This window comes from Sorex araneus, chromosome 2 (assembly GCF_027595985.1).
Source record: "Sorex araneus isolate mSorAra2 chromosome 2, mSorAra2.pri, whole genome shotgun sequence".
In the NCBI taxonomy this organism is placed as follows: domain Eukaryota; kingdom Metazoa; phylum Chordata; class Mammalia; order Eulipotyphla; family Soricidae; genus Sorex; species Sorex araneus.
In genome coordinates this window covers 98,494,531-98,509,649 of record NC_073303.1, presented here as the reverse complement: position 1 = coordinate 98,509,649, position 15,119 = coordinate 98,494,531, and positions in this window count along the sequence as shown.

The window sequence follows — 15,119 nt, the reverse complement described above, 5'->3', positions numbered from 1 at the left end:
CGATGCGCCCCCTGCACTCACTCGCCTCACTCTGCCTTAAGTGTTGAGCTTAAGAGAACAGGGCACGGGCGTGTGGGGGCAGGGGACTGAAACAATGACCTGGAGGTAGCAGCTCTTGCAATTGATCCCTGAGCACTGCGGGGTATGGACCAAAAACAAAAAAAGAAACTCTCATAGGACTAAAAAATGGATTTCTCCTTCCTACTTTGATGAGCGCCTCAGACCCCCTGCCCAATGGAGACAGTTACTGGCCTCGGGTCTCCTTAGGGCTGTGGACAGACTGCTCAGGCTGGACCCTGGAATGTTGTTTCAGGCCCCTGCGTCCCCCCAGCTCCCCAACACTCTCAGCCCTTCTTCACAGGACCCCAAGGCCAAGGTCACCAACCTCAGAACCGACCAAATGCTGCTAGGGCCAGTGGAGGGCACATGGACAGCTCCTCTGGTATCCAGGACACTCAGTTTTATGTGCTGGAAAGTTGGGGACAGAGGCCAGGCCAACTCTCCTCTTCTGCAGTCTGTCTCTGGGCCAGGACCATCTCCAAAGGAGGAAGTAGGAAGTGAACCCAGAACCAAGGAGGGACAGTACTGTTCTGAGTACTCTAGGGAGAGCTCAATAAGCCTCCTCACAGCCCCTAAGAGAAGCGTAGGGCTACTGTTCACAGGAGCCAAAATCAAGAAACAGCCCATGTCCTTAGAACAGATGACTCATTATAGAGACTTTAGTACAGCTACACAATGGAGTATTCTGCAGCTGTGAGGAGAGATGAAGTCATGAAATTTGCTTATAAGTAAACGGACTTGGAGAGTATCATGCTAAGTGAAATGAGTCAGAGAGGGAGGAACAGACAGAGAAGGACTGCACTCATTTGTGGAGTATAGAATAGCATCATGTGAGGCTGACACCCAAGGACAGTAGATCCAAGGGCCAGGGGGATTGCCCCATAGTTGGAAGACTGCTTCTTGAGCGGAGGGGAGAAGGCAGATGGAACAGAGAAGGGATCACTAAGAAAATGATGGCTGGAGGAACCAGTTGGGATGGTAGATAAGTGCGGAAAGTAGGTAATGTAGGACCTAACATGATGACCTCTCAGTGTTCGTGTTGCAAGCCATAATGCCCAAAGTAGAGAGAGTATATTTGACTATACTGAGGAAAGTGCCTTGAATACCCATTTTGGTGAGAGTTTTCATTATAAATGGGTGCTGTGTCTTGTCAAATACTTTCTCTGCATCTATTAATATGATTGTATGGTTTTTATCTTTTCTTTAGTTGATATGATGAATTATGTTGATTTATTTCTGAATGTTATGCCATCCTTGCATCCCTGGGATGAATCCCACTTGGTCATAGTGTATATTTTTGATATGGTGTTGGATTCTATTCGTAATATTTTATTGAGGATATCCCACACATGCTTTATTTTTTGTGTGTGTGTGTGTGTTTTCTGGTGTCTCTATTTGCTTTTGTATTAGGGAGATATGTGCCTCATAGAAACAGTTTGGGAGAGTTTCTGTTTCTTCAATTTCCTGGAAAAGTTTGAGAAGAAATGGGAATAGGTCCTCTTCAAATGTTTGGAAAAATTCACTAGTGAATTCATATGGACCTGGGATTTTATTTTAGAGGAATTTTGATTACTGTTTTGATTTCCTTGATAGTGATAGGCCTATTCAGGTGTTCCAGATATTCTTGGATCAGATTTGAGAGATTATAGGAATCCAGGAATTTAATCACTTGTTCTAGGTTCTCTTGTTTCATGGCATACAGACTTTCAAAGTAGTCTCTGATAATCTTTTGAATGTCTTTGGTTTCTGTGGTGATGTCCCCCTTTTCATTTCTGATTCAGTTTATTAGAGTTCTCTCTCTCTCTCTCTCTCTCTCTCTCTCTCTCTCTCTCGTTGTGAGTATTTCTACTGGTTTATCAACCTTGTTTGTTTTCTGAAAGAACCAGCTCTTGGTTTCATTGTTTTCAAATATTTTTGTGTTTCCATGTTAGTTTCTGCTCTAAGTTTTATTTTTCCCTCCTCCTGCCTGTTTTGGGCCCCTTTTGTTGGTCCTTTTCTAAGATCTTGAGTTGTGGGGACAGGCTATTTATTTGGGTCCTTTCTTCCTTCCCAAGAAATGCTTTCAGAGCTATAAATGTTCCCCTCAACACAGCGTTAGCTGCATATCACAGATTCTGGTAGCTTGTGACTTCATTCTCATTTGTTTCCAGGTACCTTTTGATTCATTCTTGGGTCAGGAATATTTTTGTAAATTATGTATCTTACACACAATTTTTCCTACTAGTAACATTTGGCTACCCTTCTGTGGTCATCATTATCACGTTTTCATAAACCTGCTTTATTCTTTATGCACCTTTAAGGAAAGTTAATGATACTTTACTTCACTCACTTGAGTACACTCCACTGAAAATGATTCAAAATGTATATAATTGATCACTGTTCAATTTTTATTTATAATATGTGTATGCAACATTTAAATGTGATGAAAAGCTTTATCCTTATCATATGATTTCACAAGTTCAACCACAGCACTTCTGCATAAACAATTGGCCAAGTCTTTGTTGATTCCCAACAGGAAAGACAGGTTTCTTGTATTCCGCCAAGAACATCAGAGCCTATAAGAGTAGTCCCCGCCCTCCGTGACCTGCTCATCACCCACCCCCAATCCAGGGAGAATTCAGGTCACAGCCAGCTGCTGAAGCAGTGAGAGGCATCCATACAGAGCTGACAGTGACATCTTGGCTTCCAGGTCCCAGAATGACCTATTGCTATTTAGGTCAATCATCAGGCCACACTCCTCCTGGAGTTTGTAGGTGACAGTCATACCCTCATCCTGCAGTGGGGCAAGAAGCTCTGGTTCAAGGGTGAAAGGAATTCTCGAAGTGTATTTGAAGTTGGGCTCCAAGATACTCCTTACCTGTAAGAAACAGTATTTGGGATTAGCCATTGGGGTTGAGGAAAGAAAGTCTTCGGTCCCAGTGCTATGTAAAAGAAAGAGGTAAAACCCTGTGTGCAGTCATGGGATGAGTCAATCCTGGCTGTGTCATTGAGCATGGGCTACTAAATAATAAAACTAATATTTATCTTGCATTTTTTAAATCCCATGTATGACATGTACAAGTTTATGTATATATACTTACACAGATGGAAGAATATATACTGTATATAAAGTAAAAGAAAGAAATTAACAAATGATTAACTCCATAACTAAAGCAGGGTTTAATTCAGACCTTCTGAGTTCCTGAACTATCTGTCCATGGGTGGATATTTTAGAATTGTGGGGACTCTCTGAAGGAACTGGCACAGAAATTGAGACCCTATAAGGTAGACTCATAACCATATGGACTACTATCTGGAGGGACATGAGTCAGGAATTTCTAGAACCCCATAGGATAGATTCTCCTCTCTGCACAAAACCTGAGTTATTTCTCCTTACTCATATTCATCTTACCCCAGGTTCCCTCCATACCCTCCCAGGATGCTGGACCTTGAAGATTTCTCACCAGCTCCCACTGACGGACCAGGATCTTCTTCTCCATGGACCACGCCAGCAGCTCGAGTTGGGTGTCATTCGGCACTGAGAGCAATGAGACATGGGGAAAGAGTGAGGAATATGTCTTCTCCCCTACTGTGAACAAAGGTCATCTGTGAGAGGGAAACTTTCACTAGCAAAGGAATGAAAGCCTCTTGATTTGAAGATCAAATTTCTGTCTATGGGATGTTGTCTTTCTTCTCTTGGGATGATCTCCAAGAGCAACAAAATATGGTCCAGGGTGTGGGGTTCTGACACCAGAAACTTTTGCACCCAATTAATAATCAGATCAATGAATTGGGCTGCTGCTTCTTAGACTCAGGTTCTGTGTTATATGATTAATTTATAGAGAGCCCTTGAGTATGATGTGATGAGAAAATAAAGTCATAGTATTTTAAGGGCCTGAGAAGATGATATCTAAAATCTTTTTTTTGGGCTGGAGTGAGAGTACAGAGTTTTCTTTGCATGCAGCCAATCAGTTCAATTCCCAGCATCTCATATGGCCTCCTGAACCCACAAGCTTGAGTGCACAGCCAGGAATAAGCCTTGATATAGCTTAAAATGGACCAAAACAAAAAAAAATAAAATTTAAGGAAATATTCCTTTCAGTAGAGGACCACATGCTTTGCATGCAGGAGGCTCATATTCTAACCCTTTATTACATCTTCCCTGAGCACTGATACATGAATATATCCATTGTACATGTCACCAGATGTCACCCCAAAACAAACAAAAATTAAGACTCCCTTTCAGGGAGTCTGCTATTGGTCATATGGGCTGCTCACAAAACTGTGACTCTTCCACTCAATTTCCCAAATCATTCTTCCCATCAAGACTTCAAGCATATAAGGGATGCAGGATCGTGGATAAACCCATAAATTTTGTAAGTTTTTTCTCAGTTCACTTAGAATTATTCCACCAGGGCCATCCAAATCACCCTGGGGAAACTGTTCCATCTATGGAAGACAATATTGCTGTTATAAATAATAATAACAATAATAGCAACCAATATTATTGCTATCAATTAATAATATTGGTAGCAATGCTATTTTTATCAATAACAATTATTGTAGAATAAAAACAATATTAATTCTACTTCTTTCTTATGAGTATGTCATTGCTCCACTAAGAAATGGGGGGACTGGAGCAATATCACAGCGGGTAGGGCGTTTGCCTTGCTACAGACAACCCAGGTTCCATTCCTCTGTCCCTCTCAGAGAGACCAGAAAGCTACTGAGAGTATCCCATCCACACGGCAGGGACTGGCAAGCTTTCCATGATGTATTCTATATGCCAAAAACAGTAACAAGTCTCACAAAGAGACATTATTGGTGCCCGCTCGAGCAAATCTATGAACAATGGGACAACAGTGCGACAGGCTACAGTGCTTCAAGAAATTGGTACCTGGAGAACTCCACCTCCTCTGGGAGATGCCAGTCAGTCTTAGTACATAAAGATACCAGTAGTCCTCCTTATTTTGCCTGGGACAAGAGCACAAATTATTAATTACTGGTATCTTTCGCATATTCCTTGCATCATTCCTTTTATATTCCACTTATCACATATCTAAGTATTAGAATATTCAAGTCTTACAGTTTTATAGGTTCCATCCAATGTGACCATGATATGAACTCACCATGTCCTGCAGGTTTTGAAGAGTCCCTCGATCTCCAAGCAAGACCAAAATATTATGGAATAAAATATCCCGAATATCCTTTGAAAAATTGGATAGTTCTTTCATGCTTCTGGAAATCTCATCTTGTATTTTATTAAAATCTGATCTCAGAAATCAACATTAACCAGAAAAATAGTATAACTCATTAATTAGAGTCTGCCTATGATTATATGTCCTGTTCCTTTGATATGAGGTAGACACTTTTATTTGTTTCAACAGATGACCAAAACAATCTCTACAGTTGAGCACCAGGATAGTGAAATCAAATAGGTTAGATAGATGAAAATCACAAGCTCAAAGTGATGGGGAGAATTAGAGAACAGAGATGGAGATCTGAAAAAAAGATAATTGGAAGTTGAGAAGAAATGATTAGAGACATGTCTGAAATAATGGTAATTCTGTCTTTGGACTAAGGTGTTAGAAGCTCTTAGGAACATGGGGCTCACTTTTCATATCAATGAAGTGAGGATTTAATTGTTTGTCTGAAAACCTTGGAATAAAAGAGCGTACATGTGAGCTCATCCACTTCTTCATGTATTATCTATCTTCTTACTGACTAATCAAGGAGGTGTTGCCTCCTGTCTGGGTTACCCTCAAAATGACTTGAAGAACTTGAATGCTTCAGAGATATATGATAAGTGAAATTAATAAGAAGGGGAAGGACATGAAACAAGATACGAGGGAAAGGACAAACACTAGATTATTTCACACATCAATGGTATACAGAGAAATAAAACAAGGAAATAGATACTACCAAATGATAACCAACAATGGCCCAGTATTATTACAGAACTGAGAATATTAAGTAAAAAGGGGTGGAGAGCAGTGATGAGGTGGATTTGGTGAAAGGAGAATATTGGGTGCGTTAGGCACCTTAATGGTATGAATAAGGTTATTGTATAAAACAAAACTGCACTCATTTGTGGAGTATAGAATAACATGCCATAGGCTCACACCCAATGACAGTAGACACAAGGGCCAGGAGGATTGCCCAATAGCTGGAGACTGCTTCAAGTGTGGAGGGGAGAAGGCAGATGGAATAGAGAAGGGATCACTAAGAAAATGATGGCTGGAGGAACCTTTTGGATGGGAGATGCATGCCGAAAGTAGATAATGGACCAAACTTGATGACCTCTCAGTGTCTGTGTTGCAAGCCATAGTGCCCAAAATTAGAGAGAGAGTATGGGGAACATTGTCTGCCATGGAGGCAGGGGGAGGGTGGGAAAGGGGGGTATACCGGGATATTGGTGGTGGGAAATGTGCAGTGGTGGAGAGATGTGTGTTTGATCATTGTGTGATTATAACCCAAACATGAAAGCTTGTAACTATCTCACAGTGATAAAATAAAATTTTAAAAAAGAAAAACACAAATTCTATCACTACTGTAAATAAGTGACCTAAGCTATTAGTAAATAATATTTAATGTCTTAATATTTTATAAAGTGTATCTGATGAGATAGAAGCGAAGCTTGAAAGGGACTGCATTCCTCCATTAGGTTTCCTTCCTTTCCCTGTAATCAGAGTTCCATGACATATGTGTCATGTTGGCTGCAACATTTCACCTTCTCCACAGTAAGTAGCGAGAAGTGCTTGTGGAGGAAGGAAGGAGGGAAGGAAGGAAGGAAGGAAGGAAGGAAGGAAGGAAGGAAGGAAGGAAGGAAGGAAGGAAGGAAGGAAGGAAGGAAGGAAGGAAGGAAGGAAGGAAGGAAGGAAGGAAGGAAGGAGTGAATACAGCAAGGCTGACTAAGAACATTGCATTATGGCTCCTAATTTAAGTTCTGAAGTCTTGCAATTTTCCACCCAGAGCCCTGAGATCCCTTTTGACACTCACCTTGACTAACGGGTTCCTCTATGTTTTCTGGAAAGAAAATAAAAGTGATCATGTCTCTCTTCATTCATAAATGTGCTTTTGATTCTCCACAGGTTCTGGACTTCTACCATGTTCTCCCTCCACCTAACCTACTCACTACCCATCCCATGCCATATCCTCTACCTCCTAAGACTTCACACACCTTTGCATCCTACAGAAATTAGGGTCAGACCCTAGGGTAGTGATTACAAAGGCAAAGACAACTACCTGCTCAACAGATATGTGTAGGAAAGTATCCGACCCCCTCAAATACACACTTACCTATTGGCAGAATCTCTCTTCTATAACCTTAAAAAGAGAAATTAAATTCACAATTCAGTATGAGACACTCAATTTCTTAGATGTTCAGCTCTTAGCTTCCCTAAACCACTTCCACCAATTTACCCTGCCTTTCTTTACCCAAAGTCCTGCAATTCAAAGTCTTATACAAACACAACAAAGGTCTCTAGTTAGGTTTTCAGAAGTGACCTGTAAACAGTGTGACATGGTAGAGGCAAGGACAACTTCCTGCTCAACAATATGTTCAGAAAAGGATCCCACTCCATCAAATAAACACATATTCGCAGACTCTTACTTCTAAGAGCTAAAAACGGAAATTAAATTCACAATTCAGTATGAGACACTCAATTTCTCAAACATTCTGCTCTCAACTTCCCTAAACCACTTCCACCAATCCACCCTGCCTTTCTTTACCCAGAGGACGGAATTCAAAGTCTTATACAAAGACAACAAAGGTCCCTAGGTAGGTTTTCAGAAGTGCCCTGTAAATAGTGTGACATGGTAGAGGCAAGGACAACTTCCTGCTCAAGAATGTATTCAGAAAAGGATCCCACCCCATTAAATACACACTCACCTGCTGACGGGAAACTACTTGAGAAACCTAAAAAAGAGAAATTAAATTCACAGTCCAATAAAAGGTACTAAAGACACCCAGTTTCTTAGATCTTCTACTGTTGACTTCCCTTCGCCCTTTCTTTTAGTCCACCCCGCCTTTCTTTACTCTGGAGCCTGTATTTCAAAGTCTTACATAAAGACAGCAAAGGCCACTAGGTATGTGTTTTAGTAGTGCCCTGTAGGCAGTGTGAAATGGTAGAGGAATCGCTCTCATCTTCAAAGTTTAAAATTAGCAACACTAACAACAACTACAACTACAACAAAAAGAAACTTACCAGAAATCATACAAGATGCCACTGTAAAGAGAAATAAAAGAGCTCATGACTCCAGGTTTTAGTCTCCCCTTTCACCTGATCCCCTTTATACCTCTTTCCCTCCACCACCTAGTTTTTTTACTCCTCCTTATATCTTAGATTCTGTCACTTGCTCATCAATTGTGGAGTCATTTAAGGAGAAAAAAATACAAGTTTGGGGCTAGAGTGCTAGTACAGCGGGTAGGGCATTTGCCTTGCCCGCGGCTGACCCGAGTTCAATTCATAGCATCCCACATGGTCCGCTGAACACCTCCAGGAGTTATTCCTGAGTCAGAGCCAGTGAGTGTGACCCAAAAAAGCAAAAAAATGTTTTTTGTTAAATAGAAGGTCTTAAAATTTAGAGTTAGATGAAACCCAGGAAACCCTCATATCTCAATACACAACATCCAGCTCTGACTTCCAAAGAAAGGGTGCTTTCCCCATGGAAACTCAAGGGCCTGGGCCGGGGTCAAAGGAAAGAAAGACTCACAGGAGGAGAAGATTCTCTTGGTCTCTGGCTCTACAGAGCTCTATTGAAGTCTAAGGGGATCATATATTAACAATGAGGGTAAGTAAAAGAAAAAGCAGGCTAGTTCTAAAACTCACCCTCTGAAAAGGTCTTCTTCTTTTTATCCTTGATGAGAAGAATCTCTAGAGGGGGAAAGAATTCAGGTCATGGACTAGAAATATAGTGCGACAGGTAAGGTGCTTGCCTTGCATGTGACCAACCCAGATTCAATCCGAAGCACTGCATTATTGTTCCCAGAGGACAACCATGAGTGATCCCTGAGCAAACAGCCAAGAGTAAGATCTGAGCACCACTGGTCAGGTAAAAAAAATCATCATCTTCATTATCTTCCAGGTCGAGTTTGTCCAGAGAACTCATACAGAGAGTTCTCTTCACCTGCATAGTCTGCAAGGCTGCTTTTCTTAGAGTAAGGGGATCCCTTGTATTCTCTCATTCACCCTGACCCTCCTAGAATTTCTGTCAAAACTCAGAAAGACACTCTTAAGAATAGTCCACAATATTTATTAAATAATGTGTATCTAGAGATCATTGTGGACTTTAACAGGGAATTCTCTTTTTTCTTTATTTTTGTGTTTTTGCTTTTTGCATCATACCCAGCGATGCACAGGGGTTACTCCTGGGTTTTACACTCAGGAATTACCCCTGGCAGTGCTCAGGGGACTATATGGGATGCAAGGAATTGAACCCAGTTCGGCCACGTGCAAGGCAAATGCCCTACCTGCTGTGCTATCACTTCAGCCCCGACCAATTTTCTTTAAAAGATAAAATATGTTCCTCCTCCCCCTCCTCCTCCTCCTCCTCCTACTTCTCATCCACCCAAGGAGTGACTTTTGTGGATTTTCATCTTACATTCCTGGAATATCTTTCTTTATGCTCTAAGCCTAATTTTTCTTTGTTTGCTTAATGATTTCAATTCTCAAATAGAGATATATGAAAGTTGTCTAACACTCAAGACTAAATGTTTCTAAAGAAATTAGAGTCCCAAGTGACAGAAAAGAAAACTCCTGGGAGAAACACTGCAGCTGACTCAGCCCAGGTAGGCTCAGTCTTCATGCTCACATCTCTGGACCCTTCTTGGGCTGGGGGTGGGCTGAGTCCCTATCCTACGAGAAGGCCCAGCTCTCCACTCACACCTGAATTCTGCCAGCATAATAACGGCCAGGTTGAGACTCCACGCTGCTGAATCATTCAGGTTCTACAACTCCTGGTGCATATGACCACAGACAAATTTCACAGAACTGACAACCCAGTAGGAGCACAGAAAATTAGATGGGAAAGTTTTATAGAAACCCAGTAAGTTTATGGGGCCAGAGAAATGGTACAGCATGTTAGGTGTTTGCCTTGCATGCACTGTCCCGGGATTGATCTGCAGCATCCCATATTGTCCCCTGAGACTGCCAGAAGTGACTCCTGAGTGCAAAGTCAGGAGTAACCCCTCAGTACCACAGGATGTGGCCCAAAAAAACAAAAAGAAAAAGAAGCCCACTAAGATCCATTAGTGAAAATAATGACACAGAAGATCAACTAGCACATAATTCCTCAAACAATGACTTAATAACACAGTTATGAGATATATGTTTTAACAAGCAACACAAAGTAAATTATGTTGTGCCTGTTCAGCTGGATCGATAGCACAGCAGTTGGGCGTTCACCTTTCATGCTGCCAACCCGTGTTCGATTCCTCTACCCCTCTCGGAGAGCCCGGCAAGCTACTGAGAGTATAGAGCCCGCACAGCAGAGCCTGGCAAGCTACCCATGCGTATTGAATATGCCAAAATCAGGAACAATAGTCTCTCAATGAGAGACGTTATTGGTGCCCGCTCGAACAAATCGATGAGCAATGGGGATACTGTTCTAGGGGCAAGGTTTGCGGAGTCCTTACTTGGGATGGGAACACTGGTGAAGGGAAGGTCACATTGGCAGTGAAATTGGTGTTGAATCATTGAGTATCTGAATAACTGATTACAACTTTGTAAATCTTGATGATTAAATCAAGTTTCAAGTATTTTTTAAGAAAGAAAAACACATCAATCATGATTTCCAGAGAAAAGAGAATGACAAGAAAAGAACAATTTGTGCTAATTATTGACAACTTCCATGGAATAGCTGGAGCGATAGCACAGCAGATAGGGCGTTTGCCATGCACACGGCCAACCTGGGTTCAATTCCTCCATTCTTTTTGGAGAGCCCGACAAGCTACTGAGAGTATCCCTCCCACATGACAGCCTGGCAAGCTACCCCGTGAGGCATTCGATATGCCAAAAACAGTAACAACAAGTCTCACAATGGAGATGTTACTGGTGCCCACTCAGGCAAATCTATGAGCAATGGGATGACAGTGATACAGTGACACATGGATTAAACCCACTCAAAGATAGACTGAGTTAGTGGAGCAGGAGTTTTGAGTTTATGAGCATCAGTTGGTTTATGGAATGGCTTATGCGGCATCTGTTTTGTTTTGTTTGGGGGCCACACCAGGATTACTCAGGTATTATTCCTGGCTCTGCACTCATGAATCACTCCTGGTGGTGCTAAGGGGACATTATGCGATGCCAGGGATCAAACCTGGTTAGGCATGTGAAGGTAAATGTCCTACCAACTGCATTATCTCTCTGGCCCCAAGGTTTATGAGATGTCAGAGATCTAGTTGTGTGTTCAAAACAGAGAAAACCCTGGGGCATCAGAGTTAAGAAGTGGGTGGAGAAAAAGAAAGGAAAAAAAAAGTAAAAAATGAGGATGCTGTGAATGTCCCTGTGTGTTTATACACAAAGAATTCATAAAAACAGGACAGAGGAGGGAAGCTGGGGACACCCATGGAGGGAAGTTCACACTGGCAGTGCAGTTGTTGTTGGAGCATTGTATGTCTGAAACTCTGTTATGAAAACTGAAGAGGACCGCACCGGCTAACTCTTGGACCAGTGTATCCAAGGTGCGTTCAGAAATCAGAACAGTCTACGGAGACAGGGCAAACCTTGATACACCAGGCAGATTACCTAGATAGAGGCTTGTCCCTAAATCTGCTTGTTACCCCTACACTCCATCTCCAACCATCCACCACACTGACCTAGGGGGGGTCTCAGTGAGAAAATTGATTAACCAACAAGCATCACCTCAGAGAGACTCAACTCTGTGGAAGGGAGAACTTTATTCAAGTCCAGACTTAAGGAATCCTTTGCCAGTGTGGTGTGAAAGGAGAAACAGAAACTAAAAGAAAAGTAACAGAATATCTGACAAGCCAGTATCTGGCAGAAGACACTAACCTAGGGCAGGAGGGAGCTTAACATGAAGGACTTCCGGAACATCAGTTTTATATCAGCAGTCACTAAGGTGTGTAATCTCTGGGTGGCTAGGGAAACCCTGGCGGCTCTCCCACTTGCCAACCATGTTCATTGGGTGGACTCAGGCCGGTCTCCCATCCAGGGTGGCCCATGTCATGAGTGGATGAGGAAACAAGGACCAAGCTGGTCGATGATCAGTGGCTGTTTATTCCATCCTCCCCAGGTCCCTATTCCAGTCTCTCTAAGCTCCCCACTCTAGTCTCACACTACCACTCATTCCCGTCTCCTCCTGTCACCTCCGCTCATATCTCTGAGCTCCTGTCTCTCCGTGCTCCACTCTATCTTGCTGCCCTGTTCTTTGTCTCTTTCTCTCCCTCCCTCCCTCCTTCCCTCCCTCCCCCCCTCTCAAACTCTCCAGCATTGGAGGAAGCAGAATCAACATATCAAAGGTCCTTCCTGATGGCCCATCAGGCTCAAGGGCTGAAATACCACCTAATGTGTTCTTCTTCTTTCCTCAGTCCAATAACTTAATTAACATCTTAATTCTACTTCTCATTATGAGTTATTTTGTATGGACACAGCAAAAGATATATTAAGCTTGCAGGTTGGCTCTCCTGGGGACATCTTGCTACATTCTGAGACTACAGTGCTCAGGCCAGAATAATCATTCCTAACATTAGCAGGGTCTAATCTAGTTATTACTTTTTGATCATGACAAAATTTGTCAATGACCATGCTCTTAATTTATAGTTAAGCATTATGGCACTTTGGCCAGGCCCATTTCGATACCGGGATAGTTCACTGCTTGTCCTGGATCCATCCAGTCTCTCTCGGGACCCTGCTTTTGGGGTGCTAGGAAGTAAGGGCAACTGAGGCTTAAGCTGAGAGAACAGATGTCCGGAGTGAGTATCATTTAGAGTCAATTAATTCCCATGTTACAAAAGCATAGCATTAACTGTCTTCATGTGTCCATACAAATGGAACATTGCTCTGAATTAACTATGCAAAAAAGGACTTAAGGAAAAGAGAAAAGCAGTATTTACAAGTCAATGGAGCACAAAGAAAGAAATTAGAAATAAACACACAGGAATGGGAGCACTTTGATGGGAGTAACCCAATAAACCTAAGCTCTCTGCAGCAAGGCAGAAAGAACAAACTAATGTTATCCTACACTAAGGTAAAAGCAGATTTGGGTTACCTTAACACAGCAACCACTCTCAGCAAAAGCAGCAAGCAGCCGTTCCTGAGGTGACACAATCCCCAAGTGTAGTAGTCTCAGGTCTGGTCCAGCAGGCTCACTTCCTGTTCCCGACTTAGTTTTGTACTTTATCTCAAGAGTCATAAAGCCTTAGGGCTTTTTTAAACCCAACACCTGTTCACAATTGCAATTGCTATGTTTTGTTTGGTTTGGGGTTCTTTCGGTTTATTTTGTTGTTGTTGTTTGGGAGATATATAAGCAGTCCTTAGGGCCTACCCTGGCTCTGCACTCTGGGGTCATTTTTACTGGTGCTCAGGGGACTGACTACATGAGGACTGAACCTGGGTCAGTCACAGAGTGACTTTGCTGGGTACTACCTCTCCAGACCCCTGTAATTTTACTTGTGATTGTGCATTAACACTGGGTTGAAGGTAACTTAGGAAGAGCTTTTACAGAGAGAGGTGGGCTTTGGAAAAACAGATAGTGGAGATTTGTGTCACAATTAGCCCTGAGCTATAGAAACTTTCGTATTGAGTCCCTTTTGTCCATTTCCATATATCTTCCCACGGGAACATGGAAACATTTCAGTAGGGACATCCTTGAAGGTGGCTCTGGAATATAGCATATGTATTTGCTTGTGCAGTTTACAGCTGAAGCACGTTTCTGGTCCATCCCTCTCTTTCCCTCTGAAGAAGTCTAAGTTGCATGTTGATAGTTTTCTTTCCAGGAGAAGCAAAGTCCCTCTCACAGCAACTCCTTCAGCATCAGCTTACCCCAGCCATCCTTCTTGATAATCAGCTGCTTCGTCTGATATACCACCACCATATGTTTTGGTAAAGTCAGTAATTGTTGTTTCTTCTTGTCCCCATCTATGTGGTCTTGACCCTGGGGAGAAACCAAGTCATGCAGTATCAGGTGCTTGTAAACTTAAAGATCAAAAAGACCTAGAACTCTCATGAAAATGAATAACCCGGGTGCTGGAGTGATAGCACAGCGTGTAGGGCATTTGCCTTACACTCGGCCAATCCAGGTTCAATTCCCAGCATCCCATATGGTTCCCCAAGCACCGCCAGGAATAATTCCTGAGTGCAGAGGCAGCAGTAGCCCCTGTGCATAGCCGGGTGTAACCCCCCCAAAATAATTAACAAATCCCTGACTGGCAATGAAGAGCTGGGACTGTGATGCTTGGCACAGGGCTAAGCAGAACCCTGAATAAAACCACTCAGTGCCTTTCTCTTGTCTCACAAAGTCAGAGCAACCTTCAAGCAGATACAACCCAGAGATTGACATCCAAATTTTGAAACAATGGTTAATAAAGTGCCTCTTTCTTGATGTTGACTAAATAGTTCCTAACACTGTTTCTTAAAAATATTATGGGCAGGTCTATGACTGAAATACAAGCAGGTGAATATGCAAATCTGTATCTATACCCCCACAGTGATTCATTAATTAAAAATAATCAATTAATTAAAATATATATATATATATATTATGGGTAGGTGCTGGATAAATGTTACAGCAGGTAAGGTGCTTATCTTCTATGCTGTTAAGATAGATTCTATCCCTGGTAATGTATATGGTACCTTGAGTCTTGCCAGTAGTGATTCTTGAGCACATTCAGGAATTAGCTCTGAGCATATCCTGATGCTGGACCCAAATCAAAATAAATCTGTCATTGTCATCCCGTTGGTCATCAATTTGCTTGAGTGGGCACCAGTAAAGTCTCCATCATTAGACTTGTTGTTCCTGTTTTTGGCATATCGAATACACGACGGGTAGCTTGCCAGGCTCTGCTGTGCAGGTGAGATACTCTCGGTAGCTTGCCGGGCTCCTACGAAGGAGACTTTTTT